This window comes from Sorex fumeus, unplaced genomic scaffold, assembly GCF_029834395.1.
Source record: "Sorex fumeus unplaced genomic scaffold, SorFum_2.1 ptg000092l, whole genome shotgun sequence".
In the NCBI taxonomy this organism is placed as follows: Eukaryota; Metazoa; Chordata; class Mammalia; order Eulipotyphla; family Soricidae; genus Sorex; species Sorex fumeus.
The window spans coordinates 3,294,726-3,310,375 of NW_026606149.1; positions in this window are offsets into that span (position 1 = coordinate 3,294,726).

Below are 15,650 nucleotides of genomic sequence, written 5' to 3' on the forward strand. Positions count from 1 at the left end.
CTGGTAAGAGACTCTCTTTTGTAACAGTGAAGCTTTTTGTAAGAATTTGATAAGAATTTTATGCTGGCCTCTGCCATGTTATAATTAGACAAATAAATTGTAAAACAAAGCCATCATCTTAAAGATTACATATGAAATAGACCTACTTTAAGCTTTATTTTTATTTATTTATTTATTTATTAACTTTGAGACCACACCTGGTGACGTTCGGCATTTATATCTGCCTCTATGCAGATATAAATCACGATCACTACCACCCTGTTGTTCGTCGATTGCCTTGAGCAGGTGCCAGTAACGTCTTCTTCATCCTAGCCCTGAGATTTTTTTTAAAAGTTCCATATTCAAGGCTTTTTCAGGGTTCGGAGAATAAGACCCATCATTGTTACTGGTATTTGGCATATTGGGTATACCACGGGGAGTTTGCCAGACTCTGCCGTGTGGGCAGGTTACATTTGGTAGCCTGCCAGATTGTCCAAAGTAGGAATGAGATGATAAGATGTCGCCAGGCCCTCGCCAGGCCCCAAATGTGGCCGCGCGCTTCCGGGAGCTGAGTGTGATAATCTCTGGATCCTGGCCGTTGTTGGAGTTACACGGCAGTTGGTGGGTGTAACTGTCTAGTTACTGGCAGGTCCAGTCCCAAACCGTGCAGGCTTGGACATCTCAGCCCCTGGTCCCACACACCTGGGTTCCTCTGCCAGTTCTTTTATGCGTGAGGCTCATCCAAGTGTGTGGAGAGTGGTCCCAGCATGGCCTTGGCTGGGCCCCGGAGGTCTTCAGCTGTTGGGCCCTGGTGGAGACAGTCAGGCACAGGGTAGGAGACTCTGCCTTGTTCTCTCCCGGGAGCTGAGTGTGATAATCTCTGGATCCTGGCTGTTGTTGAACTTACACGGCAGTTGGTGGATGTAACTGTCTAGTTACATGTTATATGTAGTTATATGTATATATATATATGTTATATATAGATATATAGATAGATAGATATATCCAGTTATATGCAGATATAAATTAGGAATATAAATTAGGAATCACTCTGGGGACCATCTATGTTGACAGAGATCAAATTCAAGCCAGCCACTTGCAAGAAAAATGCTCTATTCACTGTGCTATCTTTCAGAGCTTCTTTAAGCTTTGTGTAATTTATAACTGCTTTGGGGACCAGTGCTTCTCTGCTAGATTCCTCGTTCCCAGGAAATGCTGTAGTATCACTCCTATGACTCTAAGTTTTTCCAGCAATGGAAGTTAATGCCATTGTCAAAAGCTAATTGAATTTGAATACTCAGAATGAGTGATTATCCACGAAATACTAACCTTTTGTAAGCAAAAACTGATCAAGATGACTTTTCTGGTTTGTAATTTTAAAATTGGAGTATATAAAAAATACACTTAATCAAGTTATTTAAAAGGCAACCCCTCTGTACTTAAATAGCACTTAATGAAAAAATGTCACATAGGATTGATTTGAATGTTTTTAGATTATTCTTTGACAGTAAATTTGACTATATTTAATGGTAGAGATCAATGTCTTGGTTGTATTACTATTGACCAAATTCTCCTCTAAGTACTGGCTAGATTTTAGGAAGGATGAAAGGAAACTCTACTCTCCGGCACGGCTACGGCCCCAGAAGCACAAGGATTTAGCGCAGAAAACCAGCCACTTGGAGCAGAAAAGCGAATGGACTATGTGTTAAACCGCGCCATGGTGCCTGCCCAGAGGGGAAAGAGTGTTGCCCCAGTTGCCCTCTCCTCTCTGGAAAGAAAGATGGTGGCCGCACGGGAGCCTTGTGGACAGCAGGTTTGAGCCGGGGGTCGGGGGTGGCAGGGACCTCATGGGAAGGGGGGCATTCCGGTCCGTCCTTCACGCCCGACCAAGGTCACCAGCTGCCCCCCACGAGCGGCTCTCATGACTCCAGAGCACAGAAACCAATCTCTTAACTATCTAACTTTTAATAGAAATACTTCCAGGGTTAATAGGTAAAATAGCAGAAATCCAAAACCGCGCGACATCATTTAATTCTTAAACCCAGCTGTAGAAAGCAAATCATTTCACAACGCTTTTTCAGCATGTCTGATTTTGGGGGGGTGTCATAAAGGTAAGGTAAAAGGTAAAGGCCCTCCCGTTGATCGTCGATTTGCTCGAGCGGGCCCAGTAACGTCTCCATTGGAGACTTCGTTGTTACTGTGTCTGGCATATCGAATACTCTTGGTAGCTTGCCGGGCTCTCCGAGAGGGGCGGAGGAATCGAACTTGGGTCGGCCATGTTGGCTGCTTGTAAGGCGAACGCCCTACCCACTGTGCTATCGCTCCAAACTCTAAATAATAATGGTGCATCCTTTATCGAAACAATGAATCTAGTCAAAGTAGATAGAGTCTTAACTAGAACTCATCTGCCTCACAGGAATTGGGAGGGGTGGGAGGTGGGGTTCTATTGGGGTTTGCGGTTAAAAATAAGTATTGGTAAAGGGAAATGTGTTTGATATTTACATGACTGAGACCTAAACCTGAAAGCTCTGTAACTTTTCCCACAGTGATTCAATAAACAAATAAATTATAAAAAAAAAAAAGAAAGGAAACTCTAATGACTCTAGCTCATGAAGGAACAGGATGTTATAGAGCATATTTCACTGGAAAATGTGCCATATGCATATGACAATTATTGTATGGTTAAGAATAATAAGAACTCAATATACTAATAGAATTATGCATTCTTAATTATGACGTTAAGTAATAACAACTGAACCAGAATAAGTGTTTAGTGCAAGATTGGTGTATAAAAGAATTCCTCCAAAAAAGTAAGAATAGAGAAAATAGAAGGAGGCAAAATAAATTATAATAAGCCAAGGATAATAATTTGTTGTAAATGAGAATCACCTCATTTATTTTGTATTCGAGCAAAATATTAGACTCACTTAAATTGTGCCTGGTATGAATGAAGTATGGCAAGAGATGAGCTTGAGGATTTGTGTAGAACCTGGGTGATTTATAGGAAAATTCTACTCAAACTAGAGATATCAGTACACTCATATCTGAAGTTAGTAACCTGGGTTACATTGTACAGATGGTCGACATGGGAACAAAAGGAGATGCATTTTGGTGGAGAGGGATTTGGCAAATGACATATTAAATCAGATTAAATCAGATATCCCATGAGAGAAGAATTGAGAATAATTGGGAAGAATTCAGTAACTAGATCTGGGATACAATTTGGAGTTATATCACCAAACTTTTAATGGCATACTTTGGGAAAATATGGTAATGTTTGAGGATTTGGGTTAGATCAGAGGTTCAATGCTAATGTCCATGGTTTTTACTCTAGAAATCATATTGAATGGTGGTGCTACACAATTAAAAACTTGAAAAAGATAATAATGAGCCAAGTAAAATTTAGAATAAGTTTTGATATGTTGGATGCTTTTTTATTTTTCAGAGGGTGAGAAAGCTTAGCCTTTGGTTGTAAAACAGATAAGACATGGAAACAGGGGATCTGTTATCAAATTCACCATATTTTTTAGTTAAGATAGGATGAAAAATAGGACTGTCAGAGCACATGCAAGATCATACCAATGTATTTACAGAATGATTGGCTTTTAAAGCTCCCTGACTCTTGTTGATTTTGCTGTAAAGCTCACACAAAAAATTTAGATGCACATTGACAAGATGAAAAATAAGCTTTATATTTCAGAGAAGCATAACCTATTAGGTCTGAATTTTGTAGTAGTGGGAGAGAATAATAATAAATTAAAATATCTGTATTAGAGGCAAATAGTATTCAGATGATGTGAAATGGCTATATATGGCATCATTTAAAAGACTAAAGGATAAACCCTGCTAATAGAATATTATTAAAACTGACTTAATTTATATTACATGAGAAAATAACTTACTTTTCTATAAATGGAAAGATATTTTCTCAACTTTCCAAAAATCATCTACCAGAAAATGCTATAAACAAAATACTTAATGATGAAATGTTAGAAGAAAGTTCATTAAAGTCAAGAATAATTATGATACCCACTATCACTGTAATTATCTAACACACTGGTAGCATACTAGAATACATCAGCCTTCTCATCAACACAACTCATGCAGACAACAAAACAAGAAAAATCTCCAAACAGGCACTCAGAGCATTCAGAATAAAGAAATAGGGAGAGTACTTAAGTAGTTGGAATTCAATGGCTTGCTGATTAATTATAGGCATACTTAAAACATGTAGAGACCTTACTAGACAAAGTTCTTGTTTATTCCGAATAAACACATATAAGTTTTCACTCTCTTAAATCTTACAATCTTGTATAAAAATCTTGTACAAATGTATAAGATTTGTGCAAAAATCTTGTACAAAATTTGTACAATCAAAATATCTGTTTTAAGGTTACTAAGTTGCCATCTATAGATATTCATTAGATTGTCCAATATCAACGTATAAGCAAAGTAGAACATATGCCTCAAAAGGCTGTAAGTTACGGGCCAAGGAAAGAGTGCAGAGGGGCCGGAGCAACAGTATAGCAAGGAGAGCGTTTGTCTTGCAAACAGTCTACCTGGATTTGAGCTCCAGCATCCCATGTGTTCACCTGAGCACCTTCAGGAGTAATTCCTGAGTGCAAAATCAGGAGTAACCCCTGAGTATCACCAGTTGTGACCCAAAGAAGCTAAAATAAATAAATAAATAAGTATTAGCATCATTTAAAAAGAAAGAAAGAAAGGAAAGAAAGAACACAGAGGGTAAGGCATTTGCATTGCACATGACACTTCGGTCTAATCCCTGGCACTGCAGATGGTCCTGAGCCAGGAGTAAGACTTGGGTGTGGCCCCAAAACCAAAAAAGTTAAATTTTGTAAAAAAAGGAAAAGAAGACATATTCTGTATCCCATATTCATTAGTCTCCACCATTAGCAATTCTTGGTTCTACTAATCATTTCTTGCTTTTGATTTCTAAGAGGACACTAAGTACATTTCATGATGACCATATTGCAACATGAAAACACCCCCTCATACCTCTTGCTATCATAGAGTATATATTTACAAATAAATATATACTAAAGGTGACTGTATACACTAAAGGTAAACCTACTAAGAAAAATGTTGGAGGACAATCCCTTGTGGGCACATATTTTCAGCTACTTTTTTGCCCCTGTCTCACATAAAATCACAAATCACAAATCATCCTGTTATTCATCGATTGCCTCGAGCAGGCCCCAGTAGCGTCTCTTTCATCCTAGCCCTGAGATTATATTCAAGGCTCTTTAGGAGAATGAGACCCATCATTGTTACTGGTATTTGGCATATTGGGTACGCCATGGGGAGTTTGCCAGACTCTGCCGTGTGGGCAGGCTACATTCGGTAGCCTGCCAGTTTGTCCAAAGTAGGAATGAGATAATAAGATGTCATAATAAGATGTCTGCCTCACATAAAGTTCTTTCAATTATTCCACCCCCATTACTGTAGAACACTTCATATTTTCATCATTATATTAAAACAAATAGTGTGTTTATTTTCTACATCCTGGTGTACTTTATTTAACAAATACTACTATTAAAATAAAGGCAGAATCAGGGAGAGTGGCAGTTAGGAGCAACAGTGCCTGGAATAACATGCTATTTCTAATGGAGCAAATGATTGCCTTTATCAGCTTGTACAGATTTGAAAATGCTCCTGGTTAAGCCTTAATGGAATGGTCATATCCAACATAAGTATTACTAACGATGATCTCTCTCATTAAGTTCAATTGCATCAAATTTTAAATCTGAGTTCTCATTTTATTTTTTTTGTTATTTGCTTGCTTTTAAGGAGTCAACACAGACCTATTTGCCGAGCAAAATTTTTCCAAAAACAGTACTGCACTGTACTGCACTGCACTCTCCTCTCTTTGTTGATCAATTTGCTCAAGCATGCACCAGTAACTTCTCATGACAAATTGTGAGACTTGTTGTTACTGTTTTTGGTATATCGAATACGTCACGGGTAGCTTGCCAGGCTTTGCCACGAGATACTCTCGGTAGCTGGCCGGTCTCTCCAAGAGGGGCAGAGGAATCGAACCCGGGTCGGCCACATGCAAGGCAAATGCCCTACCCATTGTGCTATCGCTCCAGCCCCAAAAACAGTACATAGAAAAAAAAATAATAACATATAATTATGGTTTACATTTTCACCATTTTCATTGAAGTAATGTGATATGTAATGCTGTGAAGGATTCTTTAGTTTCATTTACCTTTAAATTTACCATTCCATCTCGTCCCACTCCCCACTCCTTCCTCCCACATACACACACATCACAGTATCCATTTTGCTCTTCTGTTGCCCCAGGAGTCAAATCCCCCAAGACTGTTTCCTGATAGTTAAACCCAGTTCTGTAGACCCACTCTTTAGTTCTGTTGCCTTTGTCCCCTTACTAATTTTCTTTAGATAACTAACACATTGATTAACAGTGATAAACAGTGACTCCACTCTTTTTCCTGCATTAATGTATGCCCCAGAGACCTGGGCCCTACAAAAACAGGATGAGAACCTATTTGGGTCTCCCAAAGAGGAATAGAAAGAGCTATGCTTGGAGTATCACATTTCACTCAAATGAGAGAAAGAATCCGGAGTTCCGACCTCCATCGATGGTCAAGAATCGGGGATGCTGTCTCTTTTGCCAAGGCATTGATAATCGGATGGGCTGGACACATAATGAGATTTGGAGACGACTACTGGATTAGAGCCATCACTGACTGGATTGCACGGGACGTCAAAAGATCACGTGGCCGCCCACCTACCAGATGGTCAGACTTCTTCATCAAGATCCTGAACAAACGGTTTGAGGCTTTTCGTGTTCCTAGAATGAACAGATGCCACTGGGCTACACTAGCACACGACAGGGACAAATGGAGACATTACTGGTGCCCGCTCAAGCAAATCGATGATTAACGGGAAGTCAAGTGATCAAGTGAACTAACACATACTAGAGAGATCATTGTCTATCTGTCCCTCTCCTGACTGACTTCACTAGCACGACTCCTTTCTTCACGACACTTTTCACATTTCTTCCATATAGTAACACACTGGATAACTGCATATTTTCTACAGTTGTATAGTATCCCTTTGTGTTTATGAACCACAATTTCTTTATCTAGTCATCTATTCTTGGGCATTTGGGTTGTTTCCAGGTCTTGGCGCTAAGTAGACTTTGTTATTTGAGACGAAAGTCTAAATCAAATACCTAAAATATACGGTGTACACCATTTTTTAAAAAGTATTAATTGATGTATCAGTGACAAAATAAAAATATGTAAGAATTGTATAATGTGCTCCAAAATCAAATTAATTAACACATTTATCACATTAAGATGTTATGTTTTGCGAAGGCAAGTAGTAAAAAAATGTCAATTATACAGTACAATTTTGTCACCCATAGTTTTACTATGGTAAAAATTACACCCTCATCTTTTCTTCATCTTATAAGTAAACATTCATATCTTTTGGTCAATCTCTCCTCATTACCACCCGCTGTGCTTTCTGTTTCTATAAATTTGACTTGCTTTTGGTTTTTCATAGATAAGTCATGCTGTATTATTTTCTTCTCTGGTTTCGTTCCTTTAGAATTACCCTCAAGTTTCTTCTATGCTGTTGCTAAAGTCAGGATTTCTTTTATAATAACACATATAGACATAAACCTACCACATTTACCACATTTTTTTAATCCTTTCCTTTGCTGATAGGTGCTTATTAAGTTATCCCTGTACATAGTTACTTTTAATAACTGATTTCAAATTCTCAATAAAGTTTATCTTTATTACTGATAAATCATTGTCGAGAGGGTAATTTCAGAGAGCCTATAATATGAGTTTTGTAAGATACTGTCCATAAATATGAATACATAGTTAAAAATATTTTTTGATTCTGTAATTAGGCCTATCTGACCTATATGTTTCATAATCTTCACATTGGCAGCCAGCAACTCATTAGTGAGGATTTTAATGACATTGACTTTCAAAATCCCTTATCCAATTTATAAAATTTATAAAACAATGGCATACCATTGCCACATATCAAATTTATTATGGAAAATGGGATTTTCAGAACTTAGCTCTTACAGAATACTTCCTCAATAATTGCTTTGACTGTTCAGAGAAGACATCACTGGGAGAAATTACCTAGAAATGTGGGAGCTGGCATCAAGCCGACCCCTTCCTGATTTGGAGAATCTTCCTGTGTTTGAGAAACACTATCTCCTGTCTCCACATGAGTTTTCTTGGCTATGTATTTCATAATCTGATATAGCAATATTTAGGGATACATATGGCTCTGCTTCTTTTCATCTATCACCAAGTTGTATTTCTCCTACAAGAAAAATTTTAATTGAGATACATCAAAGTCCATGGCATTTTAGAAAAATATGGTGTCATAGTTTAGGATATTTATCAGATAACATCTGTTGCAATTGCTACTGAATTTGAAATAACAATAAATAGTTTAGCTGCACTATTCAGTTAATATATCCTCAACACTTGAATGAGGAAAGTAGTATTACTACCTTCATTTGCAGAGGGAAAAAATAAGTTCAAGAAGATTTTGTAACTGCAGAAAAAAAAAAACACATCACAGCGGGTATGGCGTTTGCCTTGCAAACGGTTGACATGGCTGACCCGAGTTCAATTTCTCCATCCCTCTTGGAGAGCCTGGCAAGCTACTGAGAGTATCTCGCCCGCACAGCAAAGCCTGGAAAGCTACCCGTGACGTATTAGATATGCCAAAAACAGTAACAACAAATCTCACAATAGAAACGTTACTGGGTCCGATCAAATCGATGAACAACTGGAGAGTGTGTGCATGTATATGTAAAAACTATGACCAGTCTAATCTTCAAAGAATGGGCTTTTTCCTCTTTTGCAGACCACAGCACTCAAAAGGAGAGAGAGAACACAAGGGATTGCCCTGCCACAGAGGCAGGGTGAGATGGGGGGGATGGGGTGGGAGAGATATTGGGATCCATAGTGGTGGAAAATGGGCACTGGTGGAGGGATGGGTATTTGATCATTGTATAATTGGAACCCAAGCACAAAAAATTGTAAGTCTACAACTGTACCTCATGGTGTTTCACTAAAAATAAAATAATTAAAAAAAGAAGAAATGAACAACAACCTATAATGAAATAGAACAAATAAAGAGTACACTGCAATAAAATTTTCAGGAATGTGAAAAAAAAGAATGGGCTTTTTGACCCCTTTGCTCTTACAATAGATTTATAACTCTTATTCACTGTCATATTTAGCTTAATTAAATCATATACTCAACTCTACAAGTTGTAGTTTCAACACTAAATGGTTTTAACGTGTTTCAAATAGAAAATGTTCAGAATTAGTGAACTAAGTCTCCTAAGTTTGAAAGTGTAAAAGCTTTAAAGACAAAATGTGTTCATTTTTCATTGTCTCAAGTAAATAGGGTGAAAGGGAAGTTCACAGTATCATTACAGGTTAGGAACATTGTACTTGGTTTACCAGTCTGACTAAAACATAACTGATAAGCTGTTTCCACATAAAGTGTCTTTTAGTTGATAAAATGTCAGCAAAAGCAAAACTGAATGAATGCCATGTGAGAGTGAAGTTAATTAGGAGATGATCCCCCGAGGACCATCTGGCCTATCGTATAATTAGTGATTTTAACACTTAGACATTGATGCAAAGTCAAGGGGCCACGAAGAGCGAATTTCGTTCTAATAATTAGAGGGCGGTAGAACTCCACTGCGCTGGGAGGTTTATGGGTCAGGCTCTCTTGATGTTCAAGTCATCTCCCAAATCCTCATGTATAGCTTAGTTTTTGTGTATCAGTCTGTTTTTTCTAGAAATCATTTTAAACTTGCAGTGTGAAATAATACAAACTCAATATGTGTATCATTAGAGATCAATATGCAGTTCATTTTAAATCTTCTTGAGATATTATTAACAAGACTGTTAATGATAGTTTCATGTCTACATCATTTCAACAGCACACCCAAAACCAGGGTACCCACCTGCTCCATCAAAGATGCCCCCCATCCTTCCTCTTCCCCCTCAAAAAATGCTTTAGCTCTGTTGCCTTTTACCATCTGTTTCTCTCTTGCTGTGTGCCTTTAGGGTCCACATCTGAGAGAAATCATTCTGTGACTATCCCTTTCCTTATTTTATTTTATTTTATTTTTTGCTTTTTGGGTCATGCCTGGCAATGCATAGGGGTTACTCCTGCCTCTGCACTCAGGACTTACTCCTGGCAGTGCTCCGAGGACTACATGGGATGCTGGGAATCGAACCCGCATCAGCTCCGTGCAAGACAAACAGCTTGCCCTCTGTTCTATCTCTCCCTTTCCTTCTTACTTCATTCAACCTGATGCCCTCCATGCCTGGGAAAATTACATGGTCTTATCCTTTTCTTCAGCTTACGTTCGGCTCATTTATTAAGATTATTTTGTTGTTGCTTCTACTGCTATTCTGTGGGGCTTAGCGTTCTCAAGGGTTCTTGGGGGAGGGGTGCGGTCCAGATCTGCTCTGCAGGGTGCTCACACCCAGCGCCCTGCACTCATCTATCACCTGAATCACATCCCCACACTTTGCAAAGTTTTACTTACCTGACAGTTCTTCAGTGCCTTACAGATTCTGAACTGCAGCAGTTGACAGATATTTTAATTTTTGCACTGTAGGCTTTATCTTTAAATCATCCAAGTCTGTACCCGTCAAAGAGTAATTATGAGAACTGGGCATGTTTAAGTATTTGAAAATGCTTTGTATTATAATTGCACTTCACCCCTCCTTCTTTTACTTGGTAATTTAAGTAAGTAACTATGCAACATTTTGATATAAAGGCATGCTTTCATGTATTACCTACTAATAACATGCAAAGAGATTGTGAATTTCCTACCACTTGCCTCCTCACTTCAGTTTATTTTCTCTGTTCGCTATTTACTCGCTGTAAGGTCCCTAGGGACCATGAGGGAAATTCCAGAGTTAAAACCCTACTAATTAGGAACTCTGCCTTTCCTGCCCCCTCCCTAGTAGAGCCTTAACTGTGAAGCCCTTCCTTATTGGGATGTCAATTCTGAAACCATTTGTTGACTCTTCCCTGCTGTGATGACCCTTCCTTCTCTGTTACCTCTGTTAGGAACTTTTCCCTTATCTGCTTCCAGCGCTTCCACGGAATCAAAGGGAGCCAGGTGATAACCAAATGTCCGAGTTACCAGATGCCAACAAGCCACAATGCCTATGTACGTAAATGCTGATCTTTGAATCTATAGGCTAAGGAGTGATGTACTTTTAAATGGATTGGTTAAGAAACTATATGTTATTACAAATCTATTGGCTATGAAATGAGCGGGCTTTGCTCTAATGACCAGTGAAGACCTATATAAGATCCCCTTAGAAGAAGTTTGGGGTCTTGCCTCACCTATCTGACCTGCATGTCTGTATAGGTGGCTCGACCCTGGCTAGCCAGTCTTACAATAAACCTTGCTTGCTGTTTGCAGTCTCTGGAGTCTCTTTGTCATTAAAGGGAGATCACTATCCGCCTCCTAATACTCGCATTTTTATTAGTTTTACTAACCTGTGGTCAGTACTTATTTCCTCACATATGCCTCACCTGCTAAACTGACTTTCAGAAAAGGGAAAAGACTTTGCTGAGGCTATCCAGAAAGAGAAACTGCACTGTTGGTGGACTGTGAACTGATGCAAGCACTATGCAAACTAGGTAAGAAGGAGCCATCCAGAAATTTTAAAGAACTGCCATAAAATATTGAAATCTCTTTTTCAAAGCAGGAATAAAAAAAACCCCAAAAAACCATCAATTTCTTGAAAAATCTATATACATCCCCATTTCCTTTCTGCATTATTTAGAGTCCAGTTCATGGTAACCACCTATGTACTATTGAAGGTTGAATGAATAAAGGAAATGAGCTATGTATATCGTGTTCTGGGTGCAGTGAATATCCAACTAGAAAATGAAATAGGAGTCTGCCATACAAAATCCTGTTATTTGCAATAACATCGCCAAAGTTGAGGACATTATGCTAAGTAAATTAAGACAAGTAATGAATAGTCTTAATTATCTGTCAGATCTAGGGTAGTCAGACTTGTATTAGAAACTAGAGCAGTGATTTTTGTTTCAGAGATGAGAAGGGGACATAAGATTCTGGTCACTGATTACAAAATTTCTGCTCTGCAGTGTTAAGCTGGAGACCTAATATAGAGCAACCAGCAGTAGTTAATAATTCTATAATGGATACTTGAAATTAAAATGATAACTATGTGTTGGGGCTGGAGCCATAGCTCAGGGGGCAGGGTGCTTGTCTTGCATGTGGCCGACCCAGGTTCGATTCCCAGTATCCCATATGGTCTCCTGAGCACCGCCAGGGCTGATTCCTGGTAGCAGAGCTAGGAGTAACCCCTGTGCATCTCTGGATGTGACCCAAAAAACAAAAAAAATGTTAACTATGTGAGATAAGAGATATATTTATTAACTTGATGATGGCTATAATTTCACCGTGCATCTACAAGTTAAAACACCCCATTGTAGTCATATATATATGTATACATATATATGTATATTTCATTTGCCAACTATAATAAAGATGAAAAAACACCTGCAGGAAGCAGTTCTACCATCACCTTCTGAGTGGGCTTTGTAACACCTGACAGTTTCTTTCTCTTGGTGTTGGAGAGCTAGAACTGGCAGTAGGGTGCTTGCAGTGGAAGCCGCCGAAGGCACATCCCCTGAGGACTTCCCATGGTTCTTTCTCCCTGAGCACCAGGCTAATAATTGCCCTTGATCACTGCTGGGAGTGAGGTTTTCTTTGCGGGAAGAGGACCACACCCAGGCATCCCTCAGGAGCTACTGTGGTATTTGGGATATCGTGTGGTACCAGTGCTTGAACCCATGGTTTCTGCACATCCAGCACCCACTGGGCACTTGGCACCACGTTCCTGAACTGAAGGAGGCATGCACCTGAAGCCTCCCATACACCTGTGTACTAGACCTAACAGAACTGGAACGAGCAAGGGAAAAACAGCTCTAATTGATCTTCTATTTTATATTTGTCCATTAAAAATAATGTTTTCCCCTGCATTCCGTCCTATACTCCACATGGTCCCCCGAGCATGGCAGGGAGTCTGTTCCCCAAGCTCAGAGCCAGGAGTAGCCCGTGGATATGAGCCCAACCCCAAACACAAAAACAAAACAAGAATGTGGCCTCAAAGAAGTATTGTCACAACCCTCTGGAACCTTTAATCATGTTTTCCAAAATGGGCCTCTATTTTGGTCTAACTACTTGCATTTTGCCTTATTTTTGATGTTTTGAGTCTCCCATCATCATCTCTAGATATTTTCTGAGTCAAGGACACTTAAGGCCATGCTGTGTGTCACTGAGAGAATCAGGTGTCATTAAAAATAAAGTATGAAAGCCAAGCTTAAGTTATTTATAGTGCTGGCCAAATCATTTTGAAAGGCCATATTTATCACTTCAGAAGACACTCAAGAAGAGATAGTCTTCTGGAAATGAGCTTTCTGCAGACCAGGGTCAGAAAAACAATCATCTCCATGCCTTGTTAGACTTGAGAAAGAAAAAAAACATTTCTCATTAAGGAAATAAGATGTCCTGGGATGGGAGTGATATAGTACAGTGAGTAGGACACAAACCTTGAATACAACCACCCCCAGTTTGGTCACTTTCACCTCGTGTGGTTCCCCAAACCCACCATAGGTTATTCCCAAGTGCAGAGTAGGGAGTAACCCCTAAGAATTTTGCCAGGTGTGGCCTCAAAATCACACATAATAAATTAAATAAGATGTCTGGGCAACAAACTTAAATTCTAGTTTATTTTCTTCTTTTCCCTTCCTTGGATTGTCCTTTGCTTTCTTTATTGCTAGAGTGATAAATGAGAATCCCCTAATGTGAATTTTCAGTCCCTTTTCCTGACGTTTATTTCTTGACACTATACTATTTTTGGCATGTAGGCTTGTTCTGGGGCTGAGATCTCCAAGCCTACTCGGATTGGAGTCGAGCATCCTCCACCCAGATCCTCCAAATTCCAGTAGGCGGGGGTCACACCCACCACCTGGCCCCCTGGCGCCATGTAATCCCATCAATGGCCAAGACTCAGAGACTATGAAATCCAGCTCCCAGAACCGCGTGGCCACATTTGCGGCCGCGCGACATCTTATCAGGACATCATTTTATGACATCTTATTATCTCATTCCTACTTTGGACAAACTTGCAGGCTATCGAATGTAGCCTGCCCACAGGGCAGAGTCTGGCAAACTCCCCGTGGCGTACCAAATATGCCAAATACCAGTAACAATGATGGGTCTCATTCTCCTAAAGAGCCTTGAATATAATCTCAGGGCTAGGATGAAAGAGACGTTACTGGGGCCTGCTCGAGGCAATCGACGAATAACAGGATGATGAATGAATGAATGAATGAATGATGAATACTATTTTTGATGTGATAGTGAGGGACTTGAGTTCACTGCACCGGGTATTTGCTTTCAATGTATGAGACATATCGTGCTATAATTAAAGAATTATATTCTCCGTATCATAGAAAGAGATACAACAGAAATAGAAGCAACATCTATTATCAGTAGTTTGCCATTCACTGTATCACTGTATCACTGTATCACCCCATCCTGTTGTTCATCGATTTACTTGAGCAGGCACCAGTAACATCTCCATTTGTCCCAGCCCTGAGATTTTAGCAGCCTCTCCTTACTTGTCTTTCCCAATGCTGCCATATTGGAGTCTTTTTCAGGGTTAGGGGAATGAGACCCATTGTTGTTACTGTTTTTGGCATAGTGACTATGCCATGGGTAGCTTGCCAGGCTCTGCCAAGAGGGCAGGATACTATTGGTAGCTTGTCAGGCTCTTCCATATATATATATACATATATATATATGTGTGTGTGTATCACATCTATATACCTATATACATAATTGATATATCACATCAATATATATAAATATATATATATATATATTTTTCCTCTACGATTTGTTGCCTACTGTCAGAACCCCATCAAATATGGTGTGGTAATGATGGAAAATGAGTAGGGAGTGTCTTATGATGTGTCCAGGAATATGTTCAGTCATATATGAGGCTCGGCCCGAGCATGTGTAAAGTGCCCTGGAGCATTGCAGTGGAGGTAGTGGAGGTCGACTGCTGGGGCTTGGTTCCTTGGGTCAGGGAGGTCTCTCACCCGGCCCCCTCTGGGGCACCCCAAATGAAAACAGCCTGGTGCAGTGTCCAGTGGCATGGTTATGGGGGCCTCATTTTTTACTCCCTTCCGGGAGAAGCAGCTGTGAGTTCTGGAGGTTTGTTCTGGGGGTGAGTTTTATGAGTTTGCCATTAAGAGTGTAATTCTGATTGGATTGATTTATAGCGTTGTTAGGATGGCTCCTGGTACATTCTCTAAACTTTGTCCACGTGGCATGATCCAAACCATTTATAGCCAAATCTGCTGATGAGAAGGGAGAGCAGTAAACTGGTCTACCCAAATGGCATGATTTCTAGATACAAGTAAGTTGTCATTCAGCAAGCAGGATCTTTTGTAAGTATATTCTTAAACAAAGATTCAAGCAAAATTCTGCCACTTCCATGCTGAAAATCCTGAAGGGAGCAAGGAATAACTTTATTTGCCTGCCAATTTTATCATAC